The sequence below is a fragment of the Schistocerca americana genome, unplaced genomic scaffold (assembly GCF_021461395.2).
Source record: "Schistocerca americana isolate TAMUIC-IGC-003095 unplaced genomic scaffold, iqSchAmer2.1 HiC_scaffold_477, whole genome shotgun sequence".
NCBI lineage: Eukaryota > Metazoa > Arthropoda > Insecta > Orthoptera > Acrididae > Schistocerca > Schistocerca americana.
In genome coordinates, this window is record NW_025726211.1 from 42,501 (window position 1) to 55,000 (window position 12,500).

Genomic DNA, 12,500 nt, shown 5'->3' on the forward strand with positions numbered 1-12,500 from the left:
ATGGCGGTTACAGTTGTCGGGAGTCGCTTCCGCCACCGGCAGTCGTGGCCGAGTGGTTAAGGCGTCTGACTTGAAATCAGATTCCCTCTGGGAGCGTAGGTTCGAGTCCTGCCGACTGCGAAAATTTTCTCGCTCTCAAATGGCGGACGTTCAGCTGCATCCTAGCAGTTGCGTCACTACTAAACACGTGGGTCACCAGCAATGTGCAGTGCTATTTGATCCAGGGCGCAGCGCTACAGTCGCGCCCAGAAGCCGCAGCTCATCTCCGCGTCTCACAGGCGTCCACCAGGTGTTAGTACAAGTGTCGCCTCACTGGGCAGTGCAGATGTGTCCATTTTAGCTTGCAGACGATGACGTGTGAGCTAACGCAAGTCGAATGTTTTACCGTGTGTATCTGCTAGATACTGCCTCCCATACGGTGGAGAGACTCACTCCTTCTTGTGTCTCGTTCTCCGCACACGAGTTGCCCCTGGCATCGATATGACACGGGTTTTCTAGCGTCAGCGAAGTCAATATTACACGAATCGAGTCGACATGTTTGCTTGTTACGATGACGGAAGAAGAAGAAATGTGTGTGTAACTTCACTGCATCGGCTGCTCGCCTTTCAGCGCCCCTGTGTCTTATCAGACGAAGGTGACTGTGAAATTGGCAACGAGGCAGAGGTTAATCAACACATGCAAATGAGAACCTTCAACGTCAGCCGAAATAGCTCAGTTGGGAGAGCGTTAGACTGAAGATCTAAAGGTCCCTGGTTCGATCCCGGGTTTCGGCAGGGATTCGTTTTGATGCGACGCCAATGGAATTACTCTGCGTTTGTGATAATGCAACTACCGCTGACAACAAAAATGACTCTCTCCTGTAGCTGTTCTGGTTGTCTAGTGCATGCCATAAGAGGAACTCACTAGACAACTAACTCCCCTAGAAGCAAAAGAATTAAAAATATCCTACCGACTGCATTCCTTTTTCTGTGTCAGGTGGTGAAGAACGTCTTCAACGGAACCGTGAAATGAGCGAAAGCGTGGGAAACATTGCATTCGAAATGCTTGTGAATTTTCCAACTGCCCAGTGAGTGTCGACAAAACACGTAAATTCTCTGCTCCAACGTATGAGACGTAACAACTGGTGCAATTTGTTGTTGCATCATGTGCCAGCAGTCTTCGATAGTGTGTTACAAGCTTAGCGCGGTAAGTTTGTAGACAGCATTTAGGCGACGTTTTATTTGTTAACGGCCCCATACAGCGATTGCACAACAGTAAAGGACATGAGTCAATGTATAGTTGTGCGTCGTGGGAGGTTTTGCAGCCTCGTGTGAGCCCGGATAGCTCAGTCGGTAGAGCATTAGGCTTTTAACCTAAGGGCCCAGGTTTCAAGTCCCTGTCCAGGCGGAAATTTTAATACTTTGGTAGCGATTCGTCTGGTAGCGGTGGAGACGCTACAGAAAATAATGCAGCTACGCCGTTTTCTGACACCACAGTGCTTTAAACGGTAGCAGTTGCATGTGTCCGGAGAACACCGCGCTAACGGCAGTCGTGGCCGAGTGGTTAAGGCGTCTGACTCGAAATCAGATTCCCTCTGGGAGCGTAGGTTCGAATCCTACCGGCTGCGTGCGATTTTGCGTAAAGAGGAGCAAACATTTTCGCACACATGTGACATGTGTGGGCGAATGCGGGTGCAAACCAGTGACGCCATTCTCAACAAGACGAAAATTTCCGTTTTAAGAATACTGAGTTTTCGCGACGACCGCTGCTTACTCTGGCTATCGGTTCACCTCACACTGACACTGACGCTGGGACTGCAGAAAGCCGTCGCTGAGATCGTGAGTACACAGATGTGCTCGAAAGTGATGGACAGAGCGAACATCTCATTTTCTTTTTAAGAATCGCAATTTCAATCACTCGAGTGCGGCAAAAGCAGTGGTGCAGCGTTTCTTTTCTTAAGATCTCGCAGCTGCTTGGAGGTATGTCCATCGTTTTAAGACGACAGAAAACTAGCGTCAGCGGTGCGTCAGTGGGAAGTCGGTGAAGTCGCCATTGGAGCCGTAAGCCAGTAATTACGACATGCGAATCACTCGCACACCACGCAGCTGTACGATAATGCTCTTGCGTGGGTCCGCATAGCTGAGTCGGTAGAGCGTTAGGTTTTCAACCAAAGGGTCCTGGGTTCAAGTCCCTGTCTGGGCGAAAATTAATACACCTGTGTTCAAGTCCCTGACTGGGCGAAAATTAATACACTTTCGTAACGGCTAATGGAAACCGTACAGGAAAGAGTGAGGCCACGCCGTTTTCTGCCACCAGATTGCTTCTAAAGATGGCGGTTACAGTTGTCGGGAGTCGCTTCCGCCACCGGCAGTCGTGGCCGAGTGGTTAAGGCGTCTGACTTGAAATCAGATTCCCTCTGGGAGCGTAGGTTCGAGTCCTGCCGACTGCGAAAATTTTCTCGCTCTCAAATGGCGGACGTTCAGCTGCATCCTAGCAGTTGCGTCACTACTAAACACGTGGGTCACCAGCAATGTGCAGTGCTATTTGATCCAGGGCGCAGCGCTACAGTCGCGCCCAGAAGCCGCAGCTCATCTCCGCGTCTCACAGGCGTCCACCAGGTGTTAGTACAAGTGTCGCCTCACTGGGCAGTGCAGATGTGTCCATTTTAGCTTGCAGACGATGACGTGTGAGCTAACGCAAGTCGAATGTTTTACCGTGTGTATCTGCTAGATACTGCCTCCCATACGGTGGAGAGACTCACTCCTTCTTGTGTCTCGTTCTCCGCACACGAGTTGCCCCTGGCATCGATATGACACGGGTTTTCTAGCGTCAGCGAAGTCAATATTACACGAATCGAGTCGACATGTTTGCTTGTTACGATGACGGAAGAAGAAGAAATGTGTGTGTAACTTCACTGCATCGGCTGCTCGCCTTTCAGCGCCCCTGTGTCTTATCAGACGAAGGTGACTGTGAAATTGGCAACGAGGCAGAGGTTAATCAACACATGCAAATGAGAACCTTCAACGTCAGCCGAAATAGCTCAGTTGGGAGAGCGTTAGACTGAAGATCTAAAGGTCCCTGGTTCGATCCCGGGTTTCGGCAGGGATTCGTTTTGATGCGACGCCAATGGAATTACTCTGCGTTTGTGATAATGCAACTACCGCTGACAACAAAAATGACTCTCTCCTGTAGCTGTTCTGGTTGTCTAGTGCATGCCATAAGAGGAACTCACTAGACAACTAACTCCCCTAGAAGCAAAAGAATTAAAAATATCCTACCGACTGCATTCCTTTTTCTGTGTCAGGTGGTGAAGAACGTCTTCAACGGAACCGTGAAATGAGCGAAAGCGTGGGAAACATTGCATTCGAAATGCTTGTGAATTTTCCAACTGCCCAGTGAGTGTCGACAAAACACGTAAATTCTCTGCTCCAACGTATGAGACGTAACAACTGGTGCAATTTGTTGTTGCATCATGTGCCAGCAGTCTTCGATAGTGTGTTACAAGCTTAGCGCGGTAAGTTTGTAGACAGCATTTAGGCGACGTTTTATTTGTTAACGGCCCCATACAGCGATTGCACAACAGTAAAGGACATGAGTCAATGTATAGTTGTGCGTCGTGGGAGGTTTTGCAGCCTCGTGTGAGCCCGGATAGCTCAGTCGGTAGAGCATTAGGCTTTTAACCTAAGGGCCCAGGTTTCAAGTCCCTGTCCAGGCGGAAATTTTAATACTTTGGTAGCGATTCGTCTGGTAGCGGTGGAGACGCTACAGAAAATAATGCAGCTACGCCGTTTTCTGACACCACAGTGCTTTAAACGGTAGCAGTTGCATGTGTCCGGAGAACACCGCGCTAACGGCAGTCGTGGCCGAGTGGTTAAGGCGTCTGACTCGAAATCAGATTCCCTCTGGGAGCGTAGGTTCGAATCCTACCGGCTGCGTGCGATTTTGCGTAAAGAGGAGCAAACATTTTCGCACACATGTGACATGTGTGGGCGAATGCGGGTGCAAACCAGTGACGCCATTCTCAACAAGACGAAAATTTCCGTTTTAAGAATACTGAGTTTTCGCGACGACCGCTGCTTACTCTGGCTATCGGTTCACCTCACACTGACACTGACGCTGGGACTGCAGAAAGCCGTCGCTGAGATCGTGAGTACACAGATGTGCTCGAAAGTGATGGACAGAGCGAACATCTCATTTTCTTTTTAAGAATCGCAATTTCAATCACTCGAGTGCGGCAAAAGCAGTGGTGCAGCGTTTCTTTTCTTAAGATCTCGCAGCTGCTTGGAGGTATGTCCATCGTTTTAAGACGACAGAAAACTAGCGTCAGCGGTGCGTCAGTGGGAAGTCGGTGAAGTCGCCATTGGAGCCGTAAGCCAGTAATTACGACATGCGAATCACTCGCACACCACGCAGCTGTACGATAATGCTCTTGCGTGGGTCCGCATAGCTGAGTCGGTAGAGCGTTAGGTTTTCAACCAAAGGGTCCTGGGTTCAAGTCCCTGTCTGGGCGAAAATTAATACACCTGTGTTCAAGTCCCTGACTGGGCGAAAATTAATACACTTTCGTAACGGCTAATGGAAACCGTACAGGAAAGAGTGAGGCCACGCCGTTTTCTGCCACCAGATTGCTTCTAAAGATGGCGGTTACAGTTGTCGGGAGTCGCTTCCGCCACCGGCAGTCGTGGCCGAGTGGTTAAGGCGTCTGACTTGAAATCAGATTCCCTCTGGGAGCGTAGGTTCGAGTCCTGCCGACTGCGAAAATTTTCTCGCTCTCAAATGGCGGACGTTCAGCTGCATCCTAGCAGTTGCGTCACTACTAAACACGTGGGTCACCAGCAATGTGCAGTGCTATTTGATCCAGGGCGCAGCGCAACAGTCGCGCCCAGAAGCCGCAGCTCATCTCCGCGTCTCACAGGCGTCCACCAGGTGTTAGTACAAGTGTCGCCTCACTGGGCAGTGCAGATGTGTCCATTTTAGCTTGCAGACGATGACGTGTGAGCTAACGCAAGTCGAATGTTTTACCGTGTGTATCTGCTAGATACTGCCTCCCATACGGTGGAGAGACTCACTCCTTCTTGTGTCTCGTTCTCCGCACACGAGTTGCCCCTGGCATCGATATGACACGGGTTTTCTAGCGTCAGCGAAGTCAATATTACACGAATCGAGTCGACATGTTTGCTTGTTACGATGACGGAAGAAGAAGAAATGTGTGTGTAACTTCACTGCATCGGCTGCTCGCCTTTCAGCGCCCCTGTGTCTTATCAGACGAAGGTGACTGTGAAATTGGCAACGAGGCAGAGGTTAATGAACACATGCAAATGAGAACCTTCAACGTCAGCCGAAATAGCTCAGTTGGGAGAGCGTTAGACTGAAGATCTAAAGGTCCCTGGTTCGATCCCGGGTTTCGGCAGGGATTCGTTTTGATGCGACGCCAATGGAATTACTCTGCGTTTGTGATAATGCAACTACCGCTGACAACAAAAATGACTCTCTCCTGTAGCTGTTCTGGTTGTCTAGTGCATGCCATAAGAGGAACTCACTAGACAACTAACTCCCCTAGAAGCAAAAGAATTAAAAATATCCTACCGACTGCATTCCTTTTTCTGTGTCAGGTGGTGAAGAACGTCTTCAACGGAACCGTGAAATGAGCGAAAGCGTGGGAAACATTGCATTCGAAATGCTTGTGAATTTTCCAATTGCCCAGTGAGTGTCGACAAAACACGTAAATTCTCTGCTCCAACGTATGAGACGTAACAACTGGTGCAATTTGTTGTTTCATCATGTGCCAGCAGTCTTCGATAGTGTGTTACGAGCTTAGCGCGGTAAGTTTGTAGACAGCATTTAGGCGACGTTTTATTTGTTAACGGCCCCATACAGCGATTGCACAACAGTAAAGGACATGAGTCAATGTATAGTTGTGCGTCGTGGGAGGTTTTGCAGCCTCGTGTGAGCCCGGATAGCTCAGTCGGTAGAGCATTAGGCTTTTAACCTAAGGGCTCAGGTTTCAAGTCCCTGTCCAGGCGGAAATTTTAATACTTTGGTAGCGATTCGTCTGGTAGCGGTGGAGACGCTACAGAAAATAATGCAGCTACGCCGTTTTCTGACACCACAGTGCTTTAAACGGTAGCAGTTGCATGTGTCCGGAGAACACCGCGCTAACGGCAGTCGTGGCCGAGTGGTTAAGGCGTCTGACTCGAAATCAGATTCCCTCTGGGAGCGTAGGTTCGAATCCTACCGGCTGCGTGCGATTTTGCGTAAAGAGGAGCAAACATTTTCGCACACATGTGACATGTGTGGGCGAATGCGGGTGCAAACCAGTGACGCCATTCTCAACAAGACGAAAATTTCCGTTTTAAGAATACTGAGTTTTCGCGACGACCGCTGCTTACTCTGGCTATCGGTTCACCTCACACTGACACTGACGCTGGGACTGCAGAAAGCCGTCGCTGAGATCGTGACTACACAGATGTGCTCGAAAGTGATGGACAGAGCGAACATCTCATTTTCTTTTTAAGAATCGCAATTTCAATCACTCGAGTGCGGCAAAAGCAGTGGTGCAGCGTTTCTTTTCTTAAGATCTCGCAGCTGCTTGGAGGTATGTCCATCGTTTTAAGACGACAGAAAACTAGCGTCAGCGGTGCGTCAGTGGGAAGTCGGTGAAGTCGCCATTGGAGCCGTAAGCCAGTAATTACGACATGCGAATCACTCGCACACCACGCAGCTGTACGATAATGCTCTTGCGTGGGTCCGCATAGCTGAGTCGGTAGAGCGTTAGGTTTTCAACCAAAGGGTCCTGGGTTCAAGTCCCTGTCTGGGCGAAAATTAATACACCTGTGTTCAAGTCCCTGACTGGGCGAAAATTAATACACTTTCGTAACGGCTAATGGAAACCGTACAGGAAAGAGTGAGGCCACGCCGTTTTCTGCCACCAGATTGCTTCTAAAGATGGCGGTTACAGTTGTCGGGAGTCGCTTCCGCCACCGGCAGTCGTGGCCGAGTGGTTAAGGCGTCTGACTTGAAATCAGATTCCCTCTGGGAGCGTAGGTTCGAGTCCTGCCGACTGCGAAAATTTTCTCGCTCTCAAATGGCGGACGTTCAGCTGCATCCTAGCAGTTGCGTCACTACTAAACACGTGGGTCACCAGCAATGTGCAGTGCTATTTGATCCAGGGCGCAGCGCTACAGTCGCGCCCAGAAGCCGCAGCTCATCTCCGCGTCTCACAGGCGTCCACCAGGTGTTAGTACAAGTGTCGCCTCACTGGGCAGTGCAGATGTGTCCATTTTAGCTTGCAGACGATGACGTGTGAGCTAACGCAAGTCGAATGTTTTACCGTGTGTATCTGCTAGATACTGCCTCCCATACGGTGGAGAGACTCACTCCTTCTTGTGTCTCGTTCTCCGCACACGAGTTGCCCCTGGCATCGATATGACACGGGTTTTCTAGCGTCAGCGAAGTCAATATTACACGAATCGAGTCGACATGTTTGCTTGTTACGATGACGGAAGAAGAAGAAATGTGTGTGTAACTTCACTGCATCGGCTGCTCGCCTTTCAGCGCCCCTGTGTCTTATCAGACGAAGGTGACTGTGAAATTGGCAACGAGGCAGAGGTTAATCAACACATGCAAATGAGAACCTTCAACGTCAGCCGAAATAGCTCAGTTGGGAGAGCGTTAGACTGAAGATCTAAAGGTCCCTGGTTCGATCCCGGGTTTCGGCAGGGATTCGTTTTGATGCGACGCCAATGGAATTACTCTGCGTTTGTGATAATGCAACTACCGCTGACAACAAAAATGACTCTCTCCTGTAGCTGTTCTGGTTGTCTAGTGCATGCCATAAGAGGAACTCACTAGACAACTAACTCCCCTAGAAGCAAAAGAATTAAAAATATCCTACCGACTGCATTCCTTTTTCTGTGTCAGGTGGTGAAGAACGTCTTCAACGGAACCGTGAAATGAGCGAAAGCGTGGGAAACATTGCATTCGAAATGCTTGTGAATTTTCCAATTGCCCAGTGAGTGTCGACAAAACACGTAAATTCTCTGCTCCAACGTATGAGACGTAACAACTGGTGCAATTTGTTGTTTCATCATGTGCCAGCAGTCTTCGATAGTGTGTTACGAGCTTAGCGCGGTAAGTTTGTAGACAGCATTTAGGCGACGTTTTATTTGTTAACGGCCCCATACAGCGATTGCACAACAGTAAAGGACATGAGTCAATGTATAGTTGTGCGTCGTGGGAGGTTTTGCAGCCTCGTGTGAGCCCGGATAGCTCAGTCGGTAGAGCATTAGGCTTTTAACCTAAGGGCTCAGGTTTCAAGTCCCTGTCCAGGCGGAAATTTTAATACTTTGGTAGCGATTCGTCTGGTAGCGGTGGAGACGCTACAGAAAATAATGCAGCTACGCCGTTTTCTGACACCACAGTGCTTTAAACGGTAGCAGTTGCATGTGTCCGGAGAACACCGCGCTAACGGCAGTCGTGGCCGAGTGGTTAAGGCGTCTGACTCGAAATCAGATTCCCTCTGGGAGCGTAGGTTCGAATCCTACCGGCTGCGTGCGATTTTGCGTAAAGAGGAGCAAACATTTTCGCACACATGTGACATGTGTGGGCGAATGCGGGTGCAAACCAGTGACGCCATTCTCAACAAGACGAAAATTTCCGTTTTAAGAATACTGAGTTTTCGCGACGACCGCTGCTTACTCTGGCTATCGGTTCACCTCACACTGACACTGACGCTGGGACTGCAGAAAGCCGTCGCTGAGATCGTGACTACACAGATGTGCTCGAAAGTGATGGACAGAGCGAACATCTCATTTTCTTTTTAAGAATCGCAATTTCAATCACTCGAGTGCGGCAAAAGCAGTGGTGCAGCGTTTCTTTTCTTAAGATCTCGCAGCTGCTTGGAGGTATGTCCATCGTTTTAAGACGACAGAAAACTAGCGTCAGCGGTGCGTCAGAGGGAAGTCGGTGAAGTCGCCATTGGAGCCGTAAGCCAGTAATTACGACATGCGAATCACTCGCACACCACGCAGCTGTACGATAATGCTCGTGCGTGGGTCCGCATAGCTGAGTCGGTAGAGCGTTAGGTTTTCAACCAAAGGGTCCTGGGTTCAAGTCCCTGTCTGGGCGAAAATTAATACACCTGCGTTCAAGTCCCTGACTGGGCGAAAATTAATACACTTTCGTAACGGCTAATGGAAACCGTACAGGAAAGAGTGAGGCCACGCCGTTTTCTGCCACCAGATTGCTTCTAAAGATGGCGGTTACAGTTGTCGGGAGTCGCTTCCGCCACCGGCAGTCGTGGCCGAGTGGTTAAGGCGTCTGACTTGAAATCAGATTCCCTCTGGGAGCGTAGGTTCGAGTCCTGCCGACTGCGAAAATTTTCTCGCTCTCAAATGGCGGACGTTCAGCTGCATCCTAGCAGTTGCGTCACTACTAAACACGTGGGTCACCAGCAATGTGCAGTGCTATTTGATCCAGGGCGCAGCGCTACAGTCGCGCCCAGAAGCCGCAGCTCATCTCCGCGTCTCACAGGCGTCCACCAGGTGTTAGTACAAGTGTCGCCTCACTGGGCAGTGCAGATGTGTCCATTTTAGCTTGCAGACGATGACGTGTGAGCTAACGCAAGTCGAATGTTTTACCGTGTGTATCTGCTAGATACTGCCTCCCATACGGTGGAGAGACTCACTCCTTCTTGTGTCTCGTTCTCCGCACACGAGTTGCCCCTGGCATCGATATGACACGGGTTTTCTAGCGTCAGCGAAGTCAATATTACACGAATCGAGTCGACATGTTTGCTTGTTACGATGACGGAAGAAGAAGAAATGTGTGTGTAACTTCACTGCATCGGCTGCTCGCCTTTCAGCGCCCCTGTGTCTTATCAGACGAAGGTGACTGTGAAATTGGCAACGAGGCAGAGGTTAATCAACACATGCAAATGAGAACCTTCAACGTCAGCCGAAATAGCTCAGTTGGGAGAGCGTTAGACTGAAGATCTAAAGGTCCCTGGTTCGATCCCGGGTTTCGGCAGGGATTCGTTTTGATGCGACGCCAATGGAATTACTCTGCGTTTGTGATAATGCAACTACCGCTGACAACAAAAATGACTCTCTCCTGTAGCTGTTCTGGTTGTCTAGTGCATGCCATAAGAGGAACTCACTAGACAACTAACTCCCCTAGAAGCAAAAGAATTAAAAATATCCTACCGACTGCATTCCTTTTTCTGTGTCAGGTGGTGAAGAACGTCTTCAACGGAACCGTGAAATGAGCGAAAGCGTGGGAAACATTGCATTCGAAATGCTTGTGAATTTTCCAATTGCCCAGTGAGTGTCGACAAAACACGTAAATTCTCTGCTCCAACGTATGAGACGTAACAACTGGTGCAATTTGTTGTTGCATCATGTACCAGCAGTCTTCGATAGTGTGTTACGAGCTTAGCGCGATAAGTTTGTAGACAGCATTTAGGCGACGTTTTATTTGTTAACGGCCCCATACAGCGATTGCACAACAGTAAAGGACATGAGTCAATGTATAGTTGTGCGTCGTGGGAGGTTTTGCAGCCTCGTGTGAGCCCGGATAGCTCAGTCGGTAGAGCATTAGGCTTTTAACCTAAGGGCCCAGGTTTCAAGTCCCTGTCCAGGTGGAAATTTTAATACATTTGTAGCGATTCGTCTGGTAGCGGTGGAGACGCTACAGAAAATAATGCAGCTACGCCGTTTTCTGACACCACAGTGCTTTAAACGGTAGCAGTTGCATGTGTCCGGAGAATACCGCGCTAACGGCAGTCGTGGCCGAGTGGTTAAGGCGTCTGACTCGAAATCAGATTCCCTCTGGGAGCGTAGGTTCGAATCCTACCGGCTGCGTGCGATTTTGCGTAAAGAGGAGCAAACATTTTCGCACACATGTGACATGTGTGGGCGAATGCGGGTGCAAACCAGTGACGCCATTCTCAACAAGACGAAAATTTCCGTTTTAAGAATACTGAGTTTTCGCGACGACCGCTGCTTACTCTGGCTATCGGTTCACCTCACACTGACACTGACGCTGGGACTGCAGAAAGCCGTCGCTGAGATCCTGAGTACACAGATGTGCTCGAAAGTGATGGACAGAGCGAACATCTCATTTTCTTTTTAAGAATCGCAATTTCAATCACTCGAGTGCGGCAAAAGCAGTGGTGCAGCGTTTCTTTTCTTAAGATCTCGCAGTTGCTTGGAGGTATGTCCATCGTTTTAAGACGACAGAAAACTAGCGTCAGCAGTGCGTCAGTGGGAAGTCGGTGAAGTCGCCATTGGAGCCGTAAGCCAGTAATTACGACATGCGAATCACTCGCACACCACGCAGCTGTACGATAATGCTCTTGCGTGGGTCCGCATAGCTGAGTCGGTAGAGCGTTAGGTTTTCAACCAAAGGGTCCTGGGTTCAAGTCCCTGTCTGGGCGAAAATTAATACACCTGTGTTCAAGTCCCTGACTGGGCGAAAATTAATACACTTTCGTAACGGCTAATGGAAACCGTACAGGAAAGAGTGAGGCCACGCCGTTTTCTGCCACCAGATTGCTTCTAAAGATGGCGGTTACAGTTGTCGGGAGTCGCTTCCGCCACCGGCAGTCGTGGCCGAGTGGTTAAGGCGTCTGACTTGAAATCAGATTCCCTCTGGGAGCGTAGGTTCGAGTCCTGCCGACTGCGAAAATTTTCTCGCTCTCAAATGGCGGACGTTCAGCTGCATCCTAGCAGTTGCGTCACTACTAAACACGTGGGTCACCAGCAATGTGCAGTGCTATTTGATCCAGGGCGCAGCGCTACAGTCGCGCCCAGAAGCCGCAGCTCATCTCCGCGTCTCACAGGCGTCCACCAGGTGTTAGTACAAGTGTCGCCTCACTGGGCCGTGCAGATGTGTCCATTTTAGCTTGCAGACGATGACGTGTGAGCTAACGCAAGTCGAATGTTTTACCGTGTGTATATGCTAGATACTGCCTCCCATACGGTGGAGAGACTCACTCCTTCTTGTGTCTCGTTCGCCGCACACGAGTTGCCCCTGGCATCGATATGACACGGGTTTTCTAGCGTCAGCGAAGTCAATATTACACGAATCGAGTCGACATGTTTGCTTGTTACGATGACGGAAGAAGAAGAAATGTGTGTGTAACTTCACTGCATCGGCTGCTCGCCTTTCAGCGCCCCTGTGTCTTATCAGACGAAGGTGACTGTGAAATTGGCAACGAGGCAGAGGTTAATGAACACATGCAAATGAGAACCTTCAACGTCAGCCGAAATAGCTCAGTTGGGAGAGCGTTAGACGGAAGATCTAAAGGTCCCTGGTTCGATCCCGGGTTTCGGCAGGGATTCGTTTTGATGCGACGCCAATGGAATTACTCTGCGTTTGTGATAATGCAACTACCGCTGACAACAAAAATGACTCTCTCCTGTAGCTGTTCTGGTTGTCTAGTGCATGCCATAAGAGGAACTCACTAGACAACTAACTCCCCTAGAAGCAAAAGAATTAAAAATATCCTACCGACTGCATTC

General features: G+C 49.6%; 22 non-coding genes across 22 annotated transcripts; all 22 read left to right on the forward strand.

Moving 5' to 3' along the window:
- Positions 1–38: 38 nt before the first annotated feature.
- Trnas-uga lies at positions 39–120 on the forward strand. The gene has a single exon. It is a non-coding gene; the product is annotated as a tRNA-Ser (tRNA).
- Positions 121–700: 580 nt separating this feature from the next.
- Trnaf-gaa lies at positions 701–773 on the forward strand. The gene has a single exon. It is a non-coding gene; the product is annotated as a tRNA-Phe (tRNA).
- A 540-nt stretch (positions 774–1,313) lies between these two features.
- Trnak-uuu lies at positions 1,314–1,386 on the forward strand. The gene has a single exon. It is a non-coding gene; the product is annotated as a tRNA-Lys (tRNA).
- A 138-nt stretch (positions 1,387–1,524) lies between these two features.
- Positions 1,525–1,606, forward strand: Trnas-cga. Its single transcript has one exon. It is a non-coding gene; the product is annotated as a tRNA-Ser (tRNA).
- Positions 1,607–2,346: 740 nt separating this feature from the next.
- On the forward strand, positions 2,347–2,428 carry Trnas-uga. The gene has a single exon. It is a non-coding gene; the product is annotated as a tRNA-Ser (tRNA).
- Positions 2,429–3,008: 580 nt separating this feature from the next.
- On the forward strand, positions 3,009–3,081 carry Trnaf-gaa. Its single transcript has one exon. It is a non-coding gene; the product is annotated as a tRNA-Phe (tRNA).
- A 540-nt stretch (positions 3,082–3,621) lies between these two features.
- Trnak-uuu lies at positions 3,622–3,694 on the forward strand. Its single transcript has one exon. It is a non-coding gene; the product is annotated as a tRNA-Lys (tRNA).
- A 138-nt stretch (positions 3,695–3,832) lies between these two features.
- On the forward strand, positions 3,833–3,914 carry Trnas-cga. The gene has a single exon. It is a non-coding gene; the product is annotated as a tRNA-Ser (tRNA).
- A 740-nt stretch (positions 3,915–4,654) lies between these two features.
- Trnas-uga lies at positions 4,655–4,736 on the forward strand. Its single transcript has one exon. It is a non-coding gene; the product is annotated as a tRNA-Ser (tRNA).
- Positions 4,737–5,316: 580 nt separating this feature from the next.
- Trnaf-gaa lies at positions 5,317–5,389 on the forward strand. The gene has a single exon. It is a non-coding gene; the product is annotated as a tRNA-Phe (tRNA).
- A 540-nt stretch (positions 5,390–5,929) lies between these two features.
- Positions 5,930–6,002, forward strand: Trnak-uuu. Its single transcript has one exon. It is a non-coding gene; the product is annotated as a tRNA-Lys (tRNA).
- Positions 6,003–6,140: 138 nt separating this feature from the next.
- On the forward strand, positions 6,141–6,222 carry Trnas-cga. The gene has a single exon. It is a non-coding gene; the product is annotated as a tRNA-Ser (tRNA).
- A 740-nt stretch (positions 6,223–6,962) lies between these two features.
- Trnas-uga lies at positions 6,963–7,044 on the forward strand. Its single transcript has one exon. It is a non-coding gene; the product is annotated as a tRNA-Ser (tRNA).
- Positions 7,045–7,624: 580 nt separating this feature from the next.
- On the forward strand, positions 7,625–7,697 carry Trnaf-gaa. The gene has a single exon. It is a non-coding gene; the product is annotated as a tRNA-Phe (tRNA).
- Positions 7,698–8,237: 540 nt separating this feature from the next.
- On the forward strand, positions 8,238–8,310 carry Trnak-uuu. The gene has a single exon. It is a non-coding gene; the product is annotated as a tRNA-Lys (tRNA).
- A 138-nt stretch (positions 8,311–8,448) lies between these two features.
- On the forward strand, positions 8,449–8,530 carry Trnas-cga. Its single transcript has one exon. It is a non-coding gene; the product is annotated as a tRNA-Ser (tRNA).
- A 740-nt stretch (positions 8,531–9,270) lies between these two features.
- Trnas-uga lies at positions 9,271–9,352 on the forward strand. Its single transcript has one exon. It is a non-coding gene; the product is annotated as a tRNA-Ser (tRNA).
- Positions 9,353–9,932: 580 nt separating this feature from the next.
- Trnaf-gaa lies at positions 9,933–10,005 on the forward strand. Its single transcript has one exon. It is a non-coding gene; the product is annotated as a tRNA-Phe (tRNA).
- A 540-nt stretch (positions 10,006–10,545) lies between these two features.
- Positions 10,546–10,618, forward strand: Trnak-uuu. The gene has a single exon. It is a non-coding gene; the product is annotated as a tRNA-Lys (tRNA).
- Positions 10,619–10,756: 138 nt separating this feature from the next.
- On the forward strand, positions 10,757–10,838 carry Trnas-cga. The gene has a single exon. It is a non-coding gene; the product is annotated as a tRNA-Ser (tRNA).
- Positions 10,839–11,578: 740 nt separating this feature from the next.
- Positions 11,579–11,660, forward strand: Trnas-uga. The gene has a single exon. It is a non-coding gene; the product is annotated as a tRNA-Ser (tRNA).
- Positions 11,661–12,240: 580 nt separating this feature from the next.
- Positions 12,241–12,313, forward strand: Trnaf-gaa. The gene has a single exon. It is a non-coding gene; the product is annotated as a tRNA-Phe (tRNA).
- Positions 12,314–12,500: the final 187 nt, after the last annotated feature.